The sequence below is a fragment of the Elephas maximus genome, chromosome 2 (assembly GCF_024166365.1).
Source record: "Elephas maximus indicus isolate mEleMax1 chromosome 2, mEleMax1 primary haplotype, whole genome shotgun sequence".
Lineage (NCBI taxonomy): Eukaryota > Metazoa > Chordata > Mammalia > Proboscidea > Elephantidae > Elephas > Elephas maximus.
The window spans coordinates 212,132,114-212,154,032 of NC_064820.1; the positions used below are offsets into that span (position 1 = coordinate 212,132,114).

The window sequence follows — 21,919 nt, forward strand, 5'->3', positions numbered from 1 at the left end:
TCCAGATCAGGGGCCTGAGGACTGGTGGCTCCACCCATGCCACCTAGCCACCCACAACAGGGGTCCAAGGATAAGTGGTGCCTCCTAGCCCATACAACCAAAGACTTTGGTTGCCCACAGTCTGGCTGCAAAACCCACCCCCATGTGTGCTCTAGGGAATAGGGATGCACTTTCCTCACAGGGACTCAGGGGATGGTTGTCAGCCCCCTGCCTTGCTCAGAGTGTGACCCACTGCTGCAACCAGATACCTGTGCCTACGCCAATCACCCCTGCCCCTCTAAGACTGTAGGACAGAACATGCATCACGCACTTCATGACCAACTACCTGGAGACCTGAGCTGAATCCATACAAAAACAGTGGATGTGCCCCTAGGCTCATATGCCTGGTAACAGCCCTAGCCATCTGGTGACAGGACATTAGAGCTTCAAAGGTGCAATCAATCAAGCTAGCTCTCTCAAGTAGCCTATTTGGGAATATCAAAACAAAACAAACTGAGAAACTAGGATACAGTAAGCAAATGTAAAATAAATTAATACGATAACTTACAGATGGCTCAGAGACAACACTCAATATCAAAACAAACCATGATTGCTTCAAGATGCTCTCAAAACAAATATTCAAGGAATCTTCCAGACAAAGAGGTATTCCTGGAATTACCAGAGGCAGGATACAAAAGATTAATTTACAGAACTTTTCAGATCACGCAAAATGCAGAAAATGCCAAAGAACACACAGATAAAGCAATGGAGAAAATTAAGGTTATTAAAGGGCATAATGAAAATTTTAATAGGGTGCAAGAATCCACATAGAGAGAACAATCTGAAATTTGCAAGATTAACAATAAAATTTCAGGGACAACTCAATAGAAAGCCAGGGAAGAATTGAGGAACTAGAAGAAAAAATTAGTGAGATAGAAGATAAAACACTTGGCAACAATATAGCTGAAGAAAAATCAGATAAAAAATTTTAAAAAATGAAGAAACCCTGAGAATCATGTGGGAATCTATCAAGAGAAACAACCTACAAGTGATTGGAGTACCAAAACAGGAAGAGAAAACAAAAAATACAGAGAATTGTTGAAGATTTGTTGGCAGAAAACTTCCCTGATATTGTGAAAGATGAGAAGATGCCTATCTAAGATGCTAAGCTAACCACTCATACAGTAGATTCCAAAACAAAGTCTTCATGATACATTATAATCAGACTTGCTGAAATCAAAGATACAGAGAGAATTTTAAGATGGGCTAAGGATAAAAAAAAAAAAAGTCACCTACAAATGACAGTCAGCAAGAATAAGCTGGGACTATTTGGCAGAAAAAATGCAGGTAAGAAGACAATGGAATAATATCTACAAAGTCTTGAAGGAAAAAAATTGTCAGCCAAGAATCATACATCCAGGAAAACTGCCTCTCAAATATGAAGGCGAAATTAGGACCCTCCAGATAAACAGAAGTTTAGGGAATTTGCAAAAACCAAACCAAAACTACCAGAAACACTAAAAGGAGTTCTCCTGTTAGAAAATCAATAACATCAGATATCAACCCAAGACTAGAACACAGGACAGAGAAACCAGATATCAACCCAGATAGGGAAATGACAAAAATAAATCAATAAAAAAAAATTCTCAGAACAGAGAAATGGCTATGTCATAATGTAAAAGAAGGCAACATTAAATCAATAAAGAGGGACTAAAAAATGTAGCCATAAACATTTCATATAGGGAGGAACTCAAGGCGACATAAAGAAATAAAAGTTTGGTTTAAACTTAGAAAAATAGGGGTAAATATTAAGGTAATCACAAAGGAGACTAACAATCCTACACATCAAAATGAAATACTAGACAAACATAAAGACTCAGGAAAAACAAAATCAACAACAATGAAAAAAAGGAAAAGAAAACATATAAAGAAAAACTACTCAGCACAAAAAATTAAGTGCAAAAAAGAAATTGTCAAGAATACTTAAAAAAAGACATCAAAATGAGGGCTAAACTTATGCCTATCCATAATTACATTGAACGTAAATGGACTCAATGCATCAATAAAGAGACAGAGAGCAGCAGAATGGATTAAAAAACACGATCCATTTATATGCTGCCTACAGGAGACACACTTTAGACTTAAAGACACAGACAAACTAAAACTAAAGACGGAAAAAATACATCAAGCAAACAACAATCAAAAAAGAGCAGGATTGGCAATATGAATTTCTGACACAATAGACTTTAAAGTAAAATCCAACACAAAGGATAAGGGAGGACACTATATAATGATTAAAGAGACAATATACCAGGGTGAAATAACCATATTAAATATTTATGCACCCAATGACAGGGCTGCAAGATACACAAACTCTATAAGCAATGAAAAGTGAGATAAGCAGTTCCACAATAACAATAGGAGATTTCAACACACCACTTTTGGTGAAGGACAGACATCCAGAAAGAAGCTCAATAAAGACACGGAAGATCTAAATGCCACAACCAACCATGTCGACCTTATAGATATATACAGAACACTCCATCCAACAGCAGTCAAGTATACTTTCTTTTCTAGTGCACATGGAACATTCTCTAGAATAGACCACATATTTGGTCATAAGAATACAAAACATTGATATATCACAAAGCATCTTCTCTGACCACAGGGCCATAAAAGTAGAAATCAGTAACAGAAAAAGCAGTGAAAAGAAATCAAACACTTGGAAACTGAGCAATACCCTGCTCAAAAAAGACTGGGTTATAGAAGACATTAAGGATGGAATAAAGAAATTCATAGAATCCAATGAGAATGAAAACACTTCTTATCAGAACCTTTGGGACACAGCGAAAGCAGTGCTCAGAGGTCAATTTATATCAATAAATGCACACATCCAAAAGGAAGAAAGGGCCAAAATCGAAGAATTATCCTTACAATTTGAACAACAACAACAACAAAAAAAAACAGCAAAAGAAACCCTCAGGCACCGGAAGAAAATCAATAATAAAAACTAGAGCAGTATTGAATGAAATAGAGAACAGAAAAAAATTTGAAAGAGTTAACAAGACCATAAGCTGGTTCTTTGAAAAAAATTAACAAACATGATAAACCATTGGCCAAACTGACAAAAGAAACACAGGAGAGGAGGCAAATAACCCGAAAAAGAAATTAGATGGGCGATGTCACAACAGACCCAATTGAAATTAAAAGAATCATATCACATTACTATGAAAAATTGTACTCTAACATATTTGAAAACCTAGAAGAATTGGATGAATTTCTAGAAGCACACTACCTACCTAAACTAACACAAACAGAGGTAGAACAACTAAATAAACCCATAACAAAAGGAGAGATTAGAAAGGTATTTAGAAAACTCCCAACAAATAAAGCCCTGGCCTTGACGGCTTCACTGTAAAAAAAAAAAAAAAAAATTTTTTTTTTTCAGAGAAGAGTTAACATCACTGCTACTAAAGGTATTTCAGAGCACAGAAAAGAATAGAATACTCCCAAACTCATTCTAGGAAGCCAGCATTTCCCTGATACCAAAGTCAGGTAAAGATACCAGAGAAAAAAGGAAATTGTAAAGATACCAGAGAAAAAAGGAAATTACAGACCTGTATCCCTCATTTTTTTTTTTTATCCCTCACAAAAATCCTCAACAAAACTCTAGCCAATAGAATTCAACAACATATCAAAAAAATTCACCGTGACCAAGAGCGATTCATACCAGGTATGCAGGGATTGTCCAACATTAGAAAAACAATCAATGTAATCGATCATATAAATAAAATAAAAGACAAGAACCCCATGATCTTATCAATTGATTCAGAAAAGGTTTTTGGCAAAGTCCAACACCCATTGATGATAAAAACTCTCAGCGAAATAGGAAAAAAATGGAATTTTCTAAACATAATAAAAGGCATTTATACAAAGCCAACAGCCAACATCATACTAAGTGGAGAGAGTCTGAAAGCATTCCCATTGAGAATGGAAAGCAGACAAGGATGCCGTTCAACACCACTCTTATTCAACATTGTGCTGGGGGTGCTAGCCAGAGCAACTTGGCTAGATAAAGAAATAAAGGGCACCCAAACTGTTAAGGAAGAATAAAATTGTCTCTAATTACAGATGACATGATCTTATACACAGAAAACCCTGAAGAATCCTCAAGAAAACTATTGAAACTAATAGAAGAGTTCAGCAGAGTATCAGGATTCAAGATAAACATACAAAAATCAGTTGGATTCCTCTACACCCACAAAGAGAACGTCAAAGAAGAAATCACCAAGTAATTACCATTTACAATAGCCCCAAGAAGATAAAATACTCAGGGATAAATCCAACCAGAAACGTAAAAGACCCATACAAAGAAAACTACAAGTCACTACTGCAAGAAAACAAAAGAGACCTACATAAGTGGAAAAACATACCTTGCTCATGGATAGAAAGACTCAACATTGTAAAAAAGTCTATTCTACCCAAAGGGATCTATATATACAATAAAATTTCTATCCAAATTGCAAAGACATTTTTTAATGAGGTGGAAAAACAAATCACCAACTTCTTATGGATGGGAAAGAGGCTCTGGATAAGTAAAGCATTACTGAAAAAAAAAACAAAGTGGGAGGTCTCTCGCTACCCGATTTTAGAACATATTATACTGACAAGTTAGTCAAAATAGCCTGGTACTTGTACAACAACAGATACATAGACCAATGAAACAGAATTGAGAATCCAGACATAAATCCATCCACATATGAGCAGCTGATATTTGACAAAGTCCCAAAGTCAGCTAAATGGGGAAAAGACAGTCTGTTTAACAAATGGTGCTGGCATAACAGGATATCTATCTGCAAAAACATGAAACAAGACCCATACCTCACACCATGCACAAAAACTAACTCAAAATGGATCAAAGACCTAAATAAAAAAGCAAAAACAATAAAAATCATGGAAAGAAAAATAGGGACAATGTTAGAAGCCCTAAAACATGGCATAAGCAGTATACAAAACATTACTAACACAAACGCCAGAAGAGAAACTAGATAACTGGGAGCTTCTAAAAATCAAACACATATGTTCATCCAAAGACTTCACCAAAAGGGTACAAAGATTACCTACAGAGTGGGAAAAACTTTTTAGCTATGACATTTCTGGTCAGTGTCTGATCTCTAAAATCTACATGATACTGCAAAAACTCAACAACAAAAAGACAAATAACCCAATAAGAAAATGGGCAAAGGATATGAACAGGCACTAAACCAAAGAAGACATGCAGGCAGCTAACAAGTACATTAGGAAATGCTCACAATCATTAGCCATTAGCGAAATGCAAATCAAAACTACAATAAGATTCCATCTCACTCCAACAAGGCTGACTTTAATCCAAAAAACACAAAATAAGAAATGTTAGAGAGGTTGTGGAGAGACTGGAACACTTATACACTGCTGGTGGGAATGTAAAATGATACAATCACTTTGGAAATCTATTTGATCCTTCCTTACAAAGCTAGAAGTAGAACTGCCATATGATCCAGCAAACCCACTCCTTGGAATATATCCTAGAGAAATAATAGCCTTCACGTGAACAGATATATGGACACCCATGTTCATTGCAGCACTGTTTACAGTAGCAAAAAAATGGAAGTAACCAAGGTGCCCATCAACAGATGAATGGATAAATTATGGTACAGTCACACAATGGTATACTGCAAAACAATAAAGAACAACGAATACTTGAAACATTTCATAACATGGAGGAATCTGGTAGGCATTGAAAAAAAAGGCATTAGGCTTAGTGAATTAGGACAAATATTGTATGAGATCACTATTATAAGAACTCAAGAAATGGTTAAACACAGAAGAAAATATTTTCTTTGATATTTACAGTTTGGGGAAGGAGGGAGAGGGGTATTCACTAATTAAATAGTAGACAAGAACTCTTTTAGGTGAAGAGAAAAACAGCATACAATACAGGAGGGGTCATAGGACTGGACTAAACCAAAGCAAAGAAATTTTCTGAATACAACTGAACACTTCAAAGGCCAGCGTACCAGGGGCAGGGGTCTGTGGACCATGGTTTCAGGGGACATATAGGTCAATTCCCTCACGTGTCTGTCAGTTTGTCGTACTGTGGGGGCTTGCGTGTTCCTGTGGTGCTGAAAGCTATGCCACTGGTATTCAGACACCAGCAAGGTTACCCATGAAGAACAGGTTTCAGCTAAGCTTCCAGACTAAGACAGACTAGGAAGAAGGACCCTGCAGTCTACTTCTGAAAAGCATTAGCCAGTGAAAACCTTATAAATAGCAGCGGAACATTGTCTGATATAGTGCTGGAAGATGAGCCCCCCAGGTTGGAAGACACTCAAAAGATGACTAGGGAACAGCTGCCTCCTCAAAGTAGAGTCAACCTTAATGACGTGGATTGAGTAAAGCTTTTGGGACCTTCATTTGCTGGTGTGGCATGACTCAAAATGAGAAGAAACAGCTGAAAATATCCATTAATAATCGGAACCTGGAATGCACAAAGTATGAATCTAGGAAAATCAGAAATAGTCAAAATGAAATGGAATGCATGAACATCGATATCCTAGGCATTAGTGAACTCAAATGGACTGGTATTGGCCATTTTGAATCAGACAATCATATAGTCTACTATGCTGGGAATGACAACTTGAAGAGGCATGGTGTTGCATTCATTGTCAGAAAGAACATTTCAAGATCTATCCTGAAGTACAATGCTGTCAGTGATAGGATAATATCCACACGCCTACAAGGAAGAGCAGTTAATATGACTATTATTCAAATATATGCACCAACCACTAGGGCCAAAGATGAAGAAATAGAAGATTTTTATCAGCTGCTACAGTCTGAAATTCATCAAACATGTAATCAAGATGCATTGATAATGACTGGTGATTGGAATGTGAAAGTTGGAAACAAGAAGGATCGGTAGTTGGAAAATATGGCCTTGGTGATAGAAACAATGCCGGAGATCGAATGACAGGATTTTGCAAGACCAATGACTTCTTCATTGCAAATACCTTCTTTCACCAACATAAACAGCGACTATACACATGGACCTCGCCAGATGGAACACGCAGAAATCAAATTGGCTACATCTGTGGAAAGAGACAATGGAAAAGCTCACTGTCATCAGTCAGAACAAGGCCAGGGGCCGACTGTGGAACAGACCATCAATTGCTCATATGCAAGTTCAAGCTGAAACTGAAGAAAATCAGAGCAAGTCTACGAGAGCCAAAATATGACCTTGAGTATATCACACCTGAATTTAGAGACCATCTGAAGAATAGATTTGACGCATTGAACACTAGTGACCAAAGACCGGACGAGTTGTGGAATGACATCAAGGACATCATACATGAAGAAAGCAAGAGGTCATTGAAAAGACAGGAAAGAAAGAAAAGACCAAGATGGGTGTTGGAGGAGACTCTGAAACTTGCTCTAGAAAGTCTAGCAGCTAAAGCAAAAGGAAGAATTGGTGAAGTAAAAGAGCAGAACAGAAGATTTCAAAGGGCGTCTCGAGAAGACAAAGTAAAGTATTATAATTAGATGTGCAAAGAGCTGGAAATGGAAAACCAAAAGGGAAGAATGCCCTCGATGTTTCGCAAGCTGAAAGAACTGAAGAAAAATTCAAGCCTCTAGTTGCAATAGTGAAGGATTCTACAGCAAAAATATTAAAAGACACAGGAAACATCAAAAGAAGTTGGAAGGAATACACAGAGTCATTATAACAAAAAGAATTAGTCGATGTTCAAACATTTCAAGAGGTGGCATATGATCAGGAACCGGTGGTACTGAAGGAAGAAGTCCAAGCTGCTCTGAAGGCATTGGTGAAAAACAAGGCTCCAGAAATTGATGGAATATCAACTGAGATGTTTCAACAAATGGATGCAGCGCTGGAGGTGCTCACTTGTCTATGCCAAGAAATATGGAAGACAGCTTCCTAGCCAACTGACTGGAAGAGATCCATATTTATGCCTATTCCCAAGAAAGGTGATCCAACTGAATGTGGAAATTTTAGAACAATATCAGTAATATCACACGCAAGCAAAATATTGCTGAAGATCATTCAAAAACGGCTGCAGTAAGTAATATATCGACAGGGAACTGCCAGAAATTCAGGCCGGTTTCAGAAGAGGACATGGAACCAGGGATATCATTGCTGATGTCAGATGGATCCTTGCTGAAAGCAGAGAATACCAGAAGGATGTTTACCTTTGTTTTACTGACTATGCAAAGGCATTCGACTGTGTGGATCATAACAACTTATGGATAATGTTGTGAAGAATGGGAATTCCAGAACACTTAATTGTGCTCATGAGGAAGCTTTACATAGATCAAGAGGCAGTTGCTCAGACAGAACAAGGGGATACCGATTGGTTTAAAGTCAGGGAAGGTGTGCATCAGGGTTGTATTCTTTCACCATACCTATTCAATCAGTACGCTGAGCAAATAATCTGAGAAGCTGGACTCTATGAAGAAGAACGGGGCATCAGGATTGAAGGAAGACTCATTAGCAACCTGCGTTATGCAGATGACACAACCTTGCTTGCTGAAAGTGAAGAGGACTTGAAGCACTTACTAATGAAGATCAAAGACCACAGCCTTCAGTATCAATTGCACCTTAATATAAAGAGAACAAAAATCCTCACAACCAGACCAATAGGCCACATCATGATAAACGGAGAAAAGATTGAAGTTGTCAAGGATTTAATTTTACTTGGATGTACAATCAACAGCCATGGAAGCAGCAGTCAAGGAATCAAAAGACGCATCGCATTGGGTAGATCTGCTGCAAAGGACCTCTTGAAAGTGTTGAAGAGCAAAGATGTCACCTTGAAGACTAAGGTGCACCTGACCCAAGCCATGGTATTTTCAATCACATCATATGCATGTGAAAGCTGGACAATGGATAAGGAAGACTGAGGAAGAATTGATGCCTTTGAATTGTGGTGTTGGCGAAGAATATTGAATATACCATGGACTGCCAGAAGAACGAATAAATCTGTCTTGGAAGAAGTACAACCAGAATGCTCCTTAGAGGCAAGGATGGCGAGACTGTGTCTTACATACTTTGGACATGTTGTCAGGAGGGATCACTCTCTGGAGAAGGACATCATGCTTGGCAAAGTAGAGGGTCAGCAGAAAAGAGGAAGACCCTCAATGAGGTGGATTGACACAGTGGCTGCAACAATGGGCTCAAGCATAACAACGATTGTGAGGATAGCACAGGACCAGGCAGTGTTTCATTCTGTCATGCATAGGGTCGCTATGAGTCAGAACCACCTCGACGGCACCTAACAGCAACAACATAGGTCAATTGGCGTAACAAAATGTATTAAGGAAACATTCTGCGTTCCACTTTGGTGAATGGCATCTAGGGTCTTAAACACTAGAAAGTGGCCATCTAAGATGCATCAATTGGTCTCAATCCAAATGGAGCAAAGAAGAATGAAGAACACCAAAGACAGAGGCAATTATGAGCCCAAGAGACAGAAAGGGTCACATAGAAGAACTAGATGGTGGCTGACTGCAACTTACCACTGCCCTGACATGGAACACAACAAAGAATCCCTGATGGAGCAGGAGAACAGGGGATGCAGACTTCAAATTCTCATAAATAGACCAGACTTAATGGTCCGACTGAGACTGAAGGGACCTCGGAGGCCCTGGTCACTGGACCTTCTGTTAGCCAAAGACTGAAGCCATTCCCAAAGCCAACTCTTCAGACAGGGATTAGACTGGACTACAAGACAGAAAATGATACTGGTGAGGAGTTTCTTGGCTTAAGTAGACACATGAGACTATGTGGGCAGCTCCTGGAGGCAAGATGAGAAGGCAGAGGGGGACAGGAGCTGGTTGAATGGACACAGGGAATACAGGGTGGAGGGGAGGAATGTGCTGTCTCATTAGGGGGAAAGCAACAAGGAGTACATAGCAAGGTGTATGTAAGTTTTTGTATGACAGACTGATTTGATTTGCAAACATTACTTAAAGCACAATAAAAAAAATAAGAAAAAGTTCTGCATCCAACTTTGGTGAGTGGCGTCAAGGGTCTTAAAATCTAACAAACGTCCATCTAAGATGCATCAATTGGTCTCAACCCACCTGGCGCAAAGGAGAATGAAGAATGCCAAAAACACAGGTAACATATGAGCCCGAGAGACAGAAAGGGCCACATAATCCAGAGACTCCATCAGCCTGAGACTGGAAAAACTAGATGCCCTGACAGAGAATTCCTGATGGAGCAGGAAAAAAGTGGGATGCAGACCTCAAATGCTAGTAAAGAAAAAAAAGACCAGGCTTAATGATCTGACTGAGGCTGGAGGGACTCCAGAGGCCATGGCCCCCAGACTTTCTGTTACTTCCTCATATGTAAAGTAGGGACATTGATAATTCTTAATTACTCCTGTTATCAAGATTAAATAAAGCAGCACAGTGAATGACACATCCATAAAACACCGAAATGAACTGGTATTGACTGTTGCATTAGAGTCAGTAAACAGGGTGGCCTCAATTTAATCTAAGAAGGGGCTGAAAAGGGGCTGCCAGTGTTTATTTGGCAATGTTCCTGCATCCTGCTAAATAATTAAAATGAACATATTTAGTGTAGGTTTATTTATTATATATATATATACATTATGATATTAACTATACTATAATATTATTGGAACACTGGTGGCACAGTGGTAAAGAGCTCAGCTGCTAGCCAAAAGGTTGACAGTTCAAATCCAGTAGCCGCTCCTTGGAAACCCTGTGGGGCAGTTCTACTCTGTCACATAGGGTCACTGTGAGTCAGAATCGACTCCACAGCAAAGGGTTTGGTTTGGTTTTGAAAGAGGCAGTGTGAGAAAGAGATCGTAGGAGCCTAATGTCCTGGTATTGTAGCGTTGTTTCTACATGGCTTGCATAGTCAGCTTTTGCATACCCCAGTGATTTTGTGATTTGTGGTTTGTTTCCTCCCTTTCCTCTCCCATTCTCCATGATTCTATAAAGTTTAAAATTAACCCATGTTCCTCTTGAACAAGCAGAACAATGATCAATAAGATCTGGGATGAGACAACCAAACAGTGGGGTCCCATCTTGTGACTGAAACCAGGATGGCATCAAAGGACCTCTAAAGAATACCCGCAGAAGGTCATCATGTCTGAAATGTGGTCAACATGCCCCCCATCAAAGGGGAATCGCCATTCTCCAGATTCTTTAAGCCTAAGCCCTAACCCTATAAAACCCTCCAGTAGGTCTCCAGCAGACAGACAGACTTTGGAGGAGCGCATTCCCCTCTGTCCCTTGTATACTGGTATACAATAAAGACCTCTTGCTGCTTACCTCACCCGTCTCAGTATCAGCTTTGCAGCAGGAGGCTCATATCTGTGTTTTGTGGTAATGGTTTCAGTATAACATGTATTAAATGACTTATGTATCCATTAGATAACTTTCATTTTATTCTCATACCTAATCATTATAAATAAATCCTAATGTTAAGTTTTAATGTTAAATTTAATGAAATCAATGCTCCTCCACAAACCAACTAGTGCTTGTAAATGCAATCTCAGGCCAATTTGGACAACAAATATCTCTCTTGAATCCGTTCTCTGTGTTACCTGCAGGCTGCCTTTCTAAAATTTTTACACACCACATATTACTTCCTCTAGCAGAAATGTCCATTTTCTCCCTTATTGCCTACAGAACCATAAAATATAATAATTGAACCAGACCATCTCATTATATCTCACCTCTCACACTACTTCTTCTATTACACAAAGCTGCTACCATCTTATAATCAAACTACTTGCTGTTTCTCAAACATATTTTGTACTTCATAACTCATAGTTTTACACATTAGTATTTTTGCTTAGAATTTATTTTCTCTCCCCTCTCACTTTTCCCTTCACACTTCTAGAGAACTGCCTACTTTTCAGAGACAAAGTAACATGAATTTTTTTATTAGTTTTTCCATGATCATATCTAAGATCAAATTAAATGTGTTGTTACTAAATTAAGTCATTCGTACTTCTAGTAATTTGCTCATCATATCAAGGTATGAAAGTTGATTGTACATGTGTTTTTCTTCTCACCATTAAACATCAGATAATTGAGAATATGTATTACTTTTTCTCCATTATTATAATCAAAGACAATAACACGCTGATTATTACAAAGCATGGCCTATAAAAGCATATTAGTTGTAATTAGAATTAATTGATTTATCTTTTAGCGTTCTGAACCAATCTTCCTATTCTTACACTATAATATTCATTCAATTATTTCAAATATACTTTTGGAATTTTTTTCTTTGAGATTAAAAAATGTCTTAGTATCATTTAAAAAATCTATATACTAAAACATAAGACTTGAAAATGACATGAGTTTTGGGAACTATGCAATAATTATAAATAAAAAAAATTTTTTTTTAATTTATAATTACCTTTAATTGAGAGCTCAGTATGGTCCCAGATTGGGATAAATGATTCACATTCACGATTTAATCTAAAAATCATCCCAATGAGGTTACAACTCTTAATATCCCATTAATCAATGAAGAGACTGATACTTGGAAAATGTAAATTAAAAACACAAGGCCACAGGCAGAAAGTACCAGGGTCAAGATTTCAGCCCACTCTATTACCATGGCTCTAACTAAATTTCACTGATTTTTCATCTCCAAATATTAATCAAGTCAATCTTAGTCAGATTCAACATAGTAACTACAGCAAAATTGATAATTCCAAATGGGATGACCAGAAAGGGACATGACCAAAAGTAAATGGCTTTTGATTTGTAAGACTTAGAAAAATAGACTCTCATGCTGATGTGGGCTGTGGCCTTTGGAGATACTGGGTAATTTATACAAGTCAGATGAATCTCACTTGCAGAATTTCAGGAGAAATTATTGACCACTCTTTGGACACCTATGGGTAATGGACAATAAATATCTCCACCCTGGGCCAAAAGTAAACGTTCTGTAAAAGGGTTTTATAGCCAATAGATTCTTCCTCCTTCTAGGGAAATGTGTCACGGTCCCCTTCTGGATTCAGCCTCTTCTGCGTAAGTAACCATCCTTACCCATGGAATCAGTACTGGGAACAGAGCCCAGTCAATGTCATTGTTCCTGTGAAGGAGAACTGGTGGCATCACAAGAAGAGATGAGAAAAAGAATCTCCGGATTCCCTCACCTTTGCTGTTAACGCAGAGATGGTGGACAAGAAGTGTACTTCCCTGTCTCCTTGCAACTGGCATTTTGTGAAACATGGCTTTGTATCTTGGTGCTGGGATCTCTCCCTTATATCAAGCTTCAGAAGATTTGGTAGGTAACAATTATACAGATAAGTAACTTTATAAGTAATATTATTTACACTGATAAACAATAGTTCTCTAAGAGAATACTGAAGCTTTTTTTCTTTTTTTTTCCTTCAACAAGGAGGGTTCCGTTTATACTGAATACTTATTTCTGAGTGGGGCAAATGTTTAATGCCCTCAACTACTAACTGAATGGTTTGAGGTTTGAATCCACCCAGAGGCACCTCAGAAGAAATGGCTGATGATCTCCTTCCAAAAACTCAGCCATTCAAAGCCCTACAGAGTACAGTTCTACTCTGAAATACGTGGGGTCACCATCAATCAGAATAGACTTAATGGCAGCTGAGTTTTTGTTTGTTTGTTTGTTTTTTGTAGAAAACATCACATGTGCTGAAAGGGGACAGATTTTTAATAGATTCTTCTCAAGAAAATTTGATGCCAGACCTCCGATTCAGATGGCATGACCTTCCCAAGCTGTTATAATATTATTTGAAACTGTATTAAACGCTCAATATTTTAAGTTAATATAATTTAATTCAGTATCAAACCTTTTAAATATTTGAAGACAACAAATTTGTGTATATTTTCCTTCCACAAATCATATCTTATTCAAAATAAACCTTCCATATTCCTTCAAATATTTCTTATATCATTCATTTGTTGTGTAATTTTGTTGCATTTTGCCTAAAGGCATACATATCATCAAAAAGGTTCATAACAATTTTTTTGGAATCAGACAATCTCTGTGCAGTGTTTTCTTATCACAACCACATTGAGACTTTAGTCTTCAGTATTAAGACTCAGTATAGTGTGAGGATTAAATAATATCATATCTGCAGAACCTGTCGCATATCATATATCCAAGTAATGACACTCCTGCATTATTGCAGTATGGGGAAATAAAAATTAAAGCTAAGAATCCTCAATTTTGATTATGTATCAGACAAAAGCTTTTCTTTTTCTTTTTTCCTGGTCTGAACGACTGCCAATGAATCAGTCAGTAGCTAAAATCTATTTAGCCAGTTAATTAACTGAGAGGCTGCAAGACTGCAAATTAGATAGGACTGTGAACCCACACTCAAACTGACAACTGGTTCTGTTCTAGTTTTTATATAATTTCTAATATCAATCCCAAATTATTCAATATCTTAGGACTAAGTAATCTGATGCTTATGAAGGTTAAATGGTTAACTTAAAAGTATAAAAAAAAATAAGATGCAATCCTAGATTAAAAAAAAAGATTATTGTTTTTAAATCCAATTATGTTGCCATTATATGACAGTGCAGCAAATGATTAAAATAAAAAATAAAAATGATTAGTTTACTCAATTTTAGCAATATGCTTGTCAAACAGAAGAAAAAATTGTCAAGACAGACATATGATTAAATTGTTTAGTATTTGGACTGCAATAGTCAATGGCCACATGTTAGATTATTATGATGGGCATTTTTGCCCTGAAATGTCCCCACTGTTCTTAGCCCTGTTGTTTCAGTTATTCCTACTATGTCTCAAAAAAGACTTCTAAGAAAATCATGTAATTAACCAAGTTTAAGAGATATGTATTTATTTTATCATATTTTCATGTGGTATAGGTACATAAAACCAAACCAATGAGTCAGCATCGACTCGACAACACTGGGTTTGTTTTTTTTGTTGTTGTTTTATAGGTACATAAAAACATAAATTACTCTCAGGCAAGTTTCAACTCAGAATAATAGTATTGCAATATCTAAAGAGACATTTTTTCTTATGTTTTTCTTCTTAACCACTGGCTTTAGTTTATTTGAGTCATCAGTGGAAGAACACAAGTCAGAGAATGGCATCTGTCTGTAAAACAGAGGATATTGTCTGGAAGAGAGAACGTCATTATAAGGAAATTCCTACTACAGAGTTGTATCAAATCATTAAATTCACACATACACACACACACACACTCACCCACCATAGAAAATCTCCAAATAACAATATACAGGTTCCTTTAATTCCCAGTCATTCAACCTGTGCAATGTCAACTATTTAATTGCCAAATCAGGATAAGCCACAGCATTGTGACTGAGTTCATAATTCTGGTCCTCACCAGAAATCCTGAACTTCAGGGAGTTCTGTCATCTTTCTCTTCATCTACCTTGTGTCTTTTCTTGGCAATATGCTCACTGTCGTTGCCATAATTTATAATACCACCTTGCATACCCCAATGTATGTTCTCCTTCTGGCACTGGCTACCATGGATATCATCTGCACAACAAGAGTTATACCCAAAATGCTGTGGACCATGCTCACATCAGAGAAGACCGTCTCGTATGGGGGCTGCATGTCCCAGCTCTTCTTCTTCACATGGTTCCTTGGGACCGAGATGGTTCTCTTCACCACCGTGGCCTATGACCACTATGTGGCCATCTGCTTCTTTCTTCGGTATAGCACTGTTGTGAACCATCATATGTGTGTGGCCTTGTTCAGCATTGTCATGGCTATTGTAGTGACCGATACCTAGGTGCACATGGGTCTCATCCTGAATTAGGTGGTGTCATAAATGGGGGTAATTGTATCTAGGAGGCAGAAAGATTGAAACATTGCTAAAGCTGTAATCAGCTAAGAATCAACAGTCACTAATACTAACTGGGAAACAGGATATTGTCCATTTTAGATGTTTGGGCAGTGTTCTTGTTTTTATCTGTGCTCAGACATGTCTGTTGAGTAACCACCATCTTAGTAATATTTTTCTGATGCTGGTGTTAAGTAATTTTTTTCTGTTTATTAAAGAATCAAGACAAGAACACTGTGGCCTACCTGATTGAGCCAGGCCAGTTCACCTGACAGCTGTGAGAGACTGCTTTTCCTTTCTCGCTTTTTTTAATATTAAGCTTGTAGACTACCATCTCCATTATGTTCTCTTTCTTGTCAAACAAAACTATGTGGAAGTCAATTCAACTATACAGGTTAATGCCTTTACAGAGACTGAATGTTGTAACCACCTGTGTCCTTTTTATGAAATTATGTAGTTAAAACTCAGTTAAAGACTGAGACCATCATCTGAAACATTCAAATGCATTTTTATCCATCTTTTTAAATTTTAAATGAAAAACTTAAAAAGACACTTTTTTTGAACTCATGCCTCTTAGAGCTTCTTCCATGTAGTTCATGCGTTATTCTTGCGCATTATTCTTGAGCATTGCATTTTAAATGTGCATACAAAGAAATACCACATCAATATATTTTGGACTCTCTTAAATGATTTTATAACTAATCCACTATACTGTACCATATACCTCACACAACATAGAAGATAATTAACTATATATATCTAGTTGTCTAGAATACTTCTATGTATATTATCTACAGGTCCCTAGACTGTGAAGTTGAAATTTTATCTTTCCCATATGTCCTTACACAGTACTTATACCCTTAGTAGTGTAACCATCCATATTAAATTGTGAACTTACTGATCTTTCTAAGTTTCAGAGTAAGGGAGCAGTAGTGGTTTGAGTATTTCTTACCATTTATTTGTTGATACATGTTATCAGGAGGGATCAGTCCCCGGAGAAGCACATAATGCTTGGTAGAGGGTCAGCAAAAAAGAGGAAGACCCTCAATGAGATGGATTGACACAGTGGTTGCAACGATAGGCTTAAACATAGCAACAATTGTGAGGATGCTGAAGGACCAGGCAGTGTTTCGTTTTGTTGTACATAGGGTCACTATGAGTCAATTTGTTGATATGTGAATGAGGGGTTGCGAGAATTAGGGTATATAATGAATTTGAATTTCACTGCATCTAGTACTTTACTAGTATTCCACAATGCCTGGGCTACTTTGTTTATAACGGTCCTCATTTAGTTTATTTTTAGTTCATTGAATAAAAATGTCATTTTCCTGAAAGAAATTGTAGGGCAAATCCTTGTTAAGTCTCTAATACAGTCAACTACAAATAACGGAGAAAACTATAACCGTCATTTTAAACCAGTGAGGAGACTTATGCTCATGCAATAGACACCTAATGTTAGGCAATCAATGGTCTCTCTAGCAGCTCAATGAAATAACTAGGTTTCTTAAATTTTTTTCCCTAGAATCACAAATCGCTTCTGAATTACTAAGCATCACACCCAGAATCCAAGCAGAATTAAGGCTAAAGGATGAAGATGGCAAAAGGGAAATAAGGTTTTGTCTATTAATTTTATAAGGATATCTCATGCTAGCACTATATTAATCATAACTACTTCACTAGCCAATCTCAAGCTGTAAGTGCTGGTTGAAAGAGCAAGTTTTGAAACTGGGCACTTAGCATCCTTGAACAAATGTGTAGTTAACACATGTGGGGAAGGAAAGAGCACGTTCATATTATGTTAGTTACTACGAGTTATCTATCACAACAAATGTATCTTACCTGAAAACCTGAGGTCACTAACTTAATGGTTGAATAAATATAGAATGAGAAAGGGAGGATGCTAAAACTGAGAACACCACCATAACACGAACTTCAATATCCCACTGGTAGAGGCTATAAGGTTTGCCAGGATTTAATATTATTTGGTCTTCAAAAACAGGTATTCAGAATTTTATTTCTCTGTGCTACATTATATTAAGTAGCAAGTAATGTTGGAATTTTATTTAAAATGTAGATTTTCTTGTAATACAAATATTGTAACATTTGTTAACAAAGTCACATAGATATATTTCCAAACATTTATTTTTTAACTTTTTCCCTTTATCGCCACCTTTCTTACTTATTTTAAAATGTAACCTCTGCATTGAAAAACAGTGTGCGCTTAATTTGGAGTTAGATAGCATGAAAATGTCCCTAAAAATGTTATCAAATTTTGGAATTTTTTTATTGAGGGGAAAAAAAAATGCCTCATGTTGGAACTATTCCAAATGACTAAAAAAAAAAAAAAAGAATCACAAAAAATTTTTAAGTGTTTTCAATAAGATTAGGCATGTAATTTTGAGCTATTCACCTTCTTCAATAACAACAAAACTGCAAGATTAAAAAAAAATGCGTGAATTTTACCTTTAAATGGACATATTTCCTATCCCTAGCTACGGAAAAGATTTAGAAATAACGATCAGTATAGTAGCAATGAACACTCCCAACCCTGAGACTGTGGTAGCTATAAAAAATTATTTCCTACCAAAAGTACCACAGCTCTTTGGAGAAACAATAGCCTATCAGTTATTGGTATATTTTATATATGGCAAGCCAGGAATTTGTGGTCAAATCAGAAAACGTGATAGCTATCAAAGATGAATAGGATCATGGCAAATGGACTCAGAAATCAATTTATATGCTTCCACTGGCAAAGACTGGACATTTTTGCATCAATATGGATAGTAATTGCAATAAATTTAAGACATCAAACATGTTTAATTTGGGGAGGCCTAGAAAACCCTATAGGGCAGTTCTACTGTTTGTATAGGGTTGTTAAGAGTAGTCAGAATAGGATCAATGGCACACATCTACAACAGTGCATGATTCTAAAATATTTGGGGGAACTTAGGAAGATTTTAGGGAACAAACTCAGTAAATTTGGTATACAGGTAGTCCCCAGTTTACAAAATATTAGAGCTATGACAAACCAAACTTATGACCATCCCCCTTTTTTTTGTACCTTTTATTGTTAATAATATGTTTCAGTGTGTAATTTGCTGATGTTATCATTCTCAGATGTTCACTCACAGATGTTCAATTTTATGATTTACTGTTCAAAACACTGCCAGATTTATAAAGATACTGAAAATAAAAGGCTACAATAATGAAAACTAAAAAAAAAAAAAAAAAAAAAATTAGGTATTCAACAAGTAATTATGAATTATCTGAAAAAAACAGAAGACATCAGCATAGAAATAAGAGTTATAATAAATAATCCAATAGAAATTACATAACAAAAATTATAATAACCAAACGAAACAAACAAACAAAAAATCCTGATGAGAGGGTCAGGAGATGAAATGACAGAAAATAAAACCTGTGAACTTGAAGAGAGATAAATAGAATTTGACCAGTCTTAACAATAGAGAGGAAACTGACAAGAACAGGAAAAAAAAAGAGTGCCGTCATTGACCTGTGTGACAATCACAAAAGATCTAACATTCTTATCTTTGAAGCTTTGGAAGAAGAGGAGAAAGAACATGGGATAAACAAGATTTGAACAAATAGTGGCTGAAAACTGCCCAACTTTGATGAAACACATACATTGACAGATTCAAGAATCTGAGAAAACCCAAATAGGGTAAGCCCAAAGATATCCATTCCAAACTATATCATAATTAAATTTGGAAAATCTAAAGACAAAGCAAAAATCTTGAAAGCAGCAAGAAAGAAACATTGTATTACCTAAGGGCAAGAACAATTCAAATTATAGTGGGTTTCTCATCTGAAATGATGGAGGCAAGAAGGAAGTGGCACATTTTTCAAGTACTAAAAGAAAACAACTATACCAAAAATGCTGTATCTGGTAAACCTATGCTTCTGGAATAAAGGGGAAATAAACACTTGAATGAAATGAACACATGAAGGAAAGCTAAGAGAATTTGTTGCTAGCAGATCTTTTACTAAAAAACAGTTACAAGAAACTCTCTAAAAATGAAATTATAACAGAATAAGGCTGGGAACTTCATAAATCCCTTCATGAATAATGACAAAAGAATAAAGAATTGGGTAAAAATAAGTATAAATATAATAGACTATCTTTCTCCTCATGATTTCCTTATATTGTATTTGATAGTTGAACCAAAAATTATAACATCAGTGTTATAAGAAAACTATACTGTTTGATATACTAAAAAACAATGTGAATAAAACAAGATGGAATTCTTAGGAATGTTCAATTAAGCCACAGGAAATCAACAAATGAGGAACTGTAATGAAAAATTAAATAAACAAACAGAAAACAAGTAAACAGACCACCACTAATATATCAATAATTAATTTAAATGTAAATAGTGCAAGACTGTGAACCAATTAAAAGATAGAGATTGGGAGGATGACTAAAACTACATGGCCACATTATGTAATGTCTTCAAGAAACTCATTTAAAACAGAATAACATAAGTAGGCTGAAACTAAAAATATTTTTAAAATATATACCATATTGATAATAATCAGTAAAACATAGAAGTGATTACATTTATATTAGGTAGACTTCAAAGCAAAGAAAATTACTGGGTAAAAAAGGAAATATTATGCAAAGACATAAACAAAACAACAACAAAAAAACCCAATCAGCTGAGAAGAAATAGCACCAAACAACGGGGCTCTAAAACACACAAAACAAAAACTAATTGAGTTGAGAGGAGAAATAAAGAAATCCACAATTCATTTATAGCTGGGTACTTCAGCACTCAACTCTTGGCAATTGATAGGAATACTAAACAGAAAATTAGATAGATATAGAACTGAATGAAACCATCAAACAACAGGATCTAATCAACTTTATATTTATAGAGAATTCCATTCAACAACAGCAAAACATACATTTTTCTCAAGAAACCATGGAACAGTCCAAGATAGATCAAATCCTGGATCAAAAAACAAACCTTAATAAACTTAAAATAATTGATATCATACAAATTTTATTTCTGACCACAATGAAATAAAACTAGCAATCAATAACAGGAAGAAAACAAAAATAAAGCAATAATCAAACATTTGTGAATAAAACAACATGTTTCTAAATGAACTATGAATAAAAGAGCAACCTGCAAAAGAAACTGAACAAAAATGAGAATATCATATATCAAAATTTGTGAGATTCAGTTAAAGTAATGCTAAGCACAAACTGCATAGTACAAAATGGTGCTAAAAGAAAATCCATGATGAAAGGAATCAGAACAGTGTTTGACTCCTTGGGGCTTGGGGCAGGGATTGACTGGAAAGGGGATGGGACGAAGGAATTTTCTGCAGTGATTACAATTTGAACACCTCACATGGGTATATATATGTGCCAAAATTCACTGAGTAATGTACTGACATTTGTATATTTAGCTGGATTTCACTCAAAAAAATACATTAATTTTGTGTAACCTCAAAAATAAAAATAAATGAAAAAAATCCCATAAGCAAATAAACTAAACACTAATTTATTGTATATAGTTATCCTAAAGTGTTTAGGAGATGAAGTGAACAATGTCTGAAACTTATTATTAAATAAATAAAGACAAGTTGATGGCATTGATAAATGTAAAAGAGGCATTGAAAAATTGATAAAGTGTACAATGGTGGTTCAGTGGTAAAAGTCTCATCTCCAATGTGAGAGACCTGGGTTAGATTCCCGGCCAATGCACCCTAAGTGCAGCCTCTACCCATCTGTCAGTGGAGGCTTGCATGTTGCTATGATGCTGAAAAGGTTTCAGCAAAGCTTCCAAAGACAGACTAGGAAGAAAGTCCTGGCAATCTGATTCTGAAAATCATCCAATAAAAACTCTATGGATCACAACCATCTGATCCCATTGTGCACAGGATCACCATGAGTCAGAGGTTGATTCAATGGCAGCTAGGCACTAACAACAAGAAATATTCATGTAGGGGCATAAGTTGGGTATTGGATTTAATACTTAGTCACACAAATACATTTAAATATCAATATATCTAAGAAATATGAACTGTATGAGAAAAATAAG

General features: G+C 36.2%; 1 pseudogene; it reads left to right on the forward strand.

Annotated features, from left to right (window-relative positions):
• Positions 1 to 13,200: 13,200 nt before the first annotated feature.
• LOC126068307 (olfactory receptor 13G1-like) lies at positions 13,201 to 15,824 on the forward strand (annotated as a pseudogene).
• The last annotated feature ends 6,095 nt before the right edge of the window (positions 15,825 to 21,919 follow it).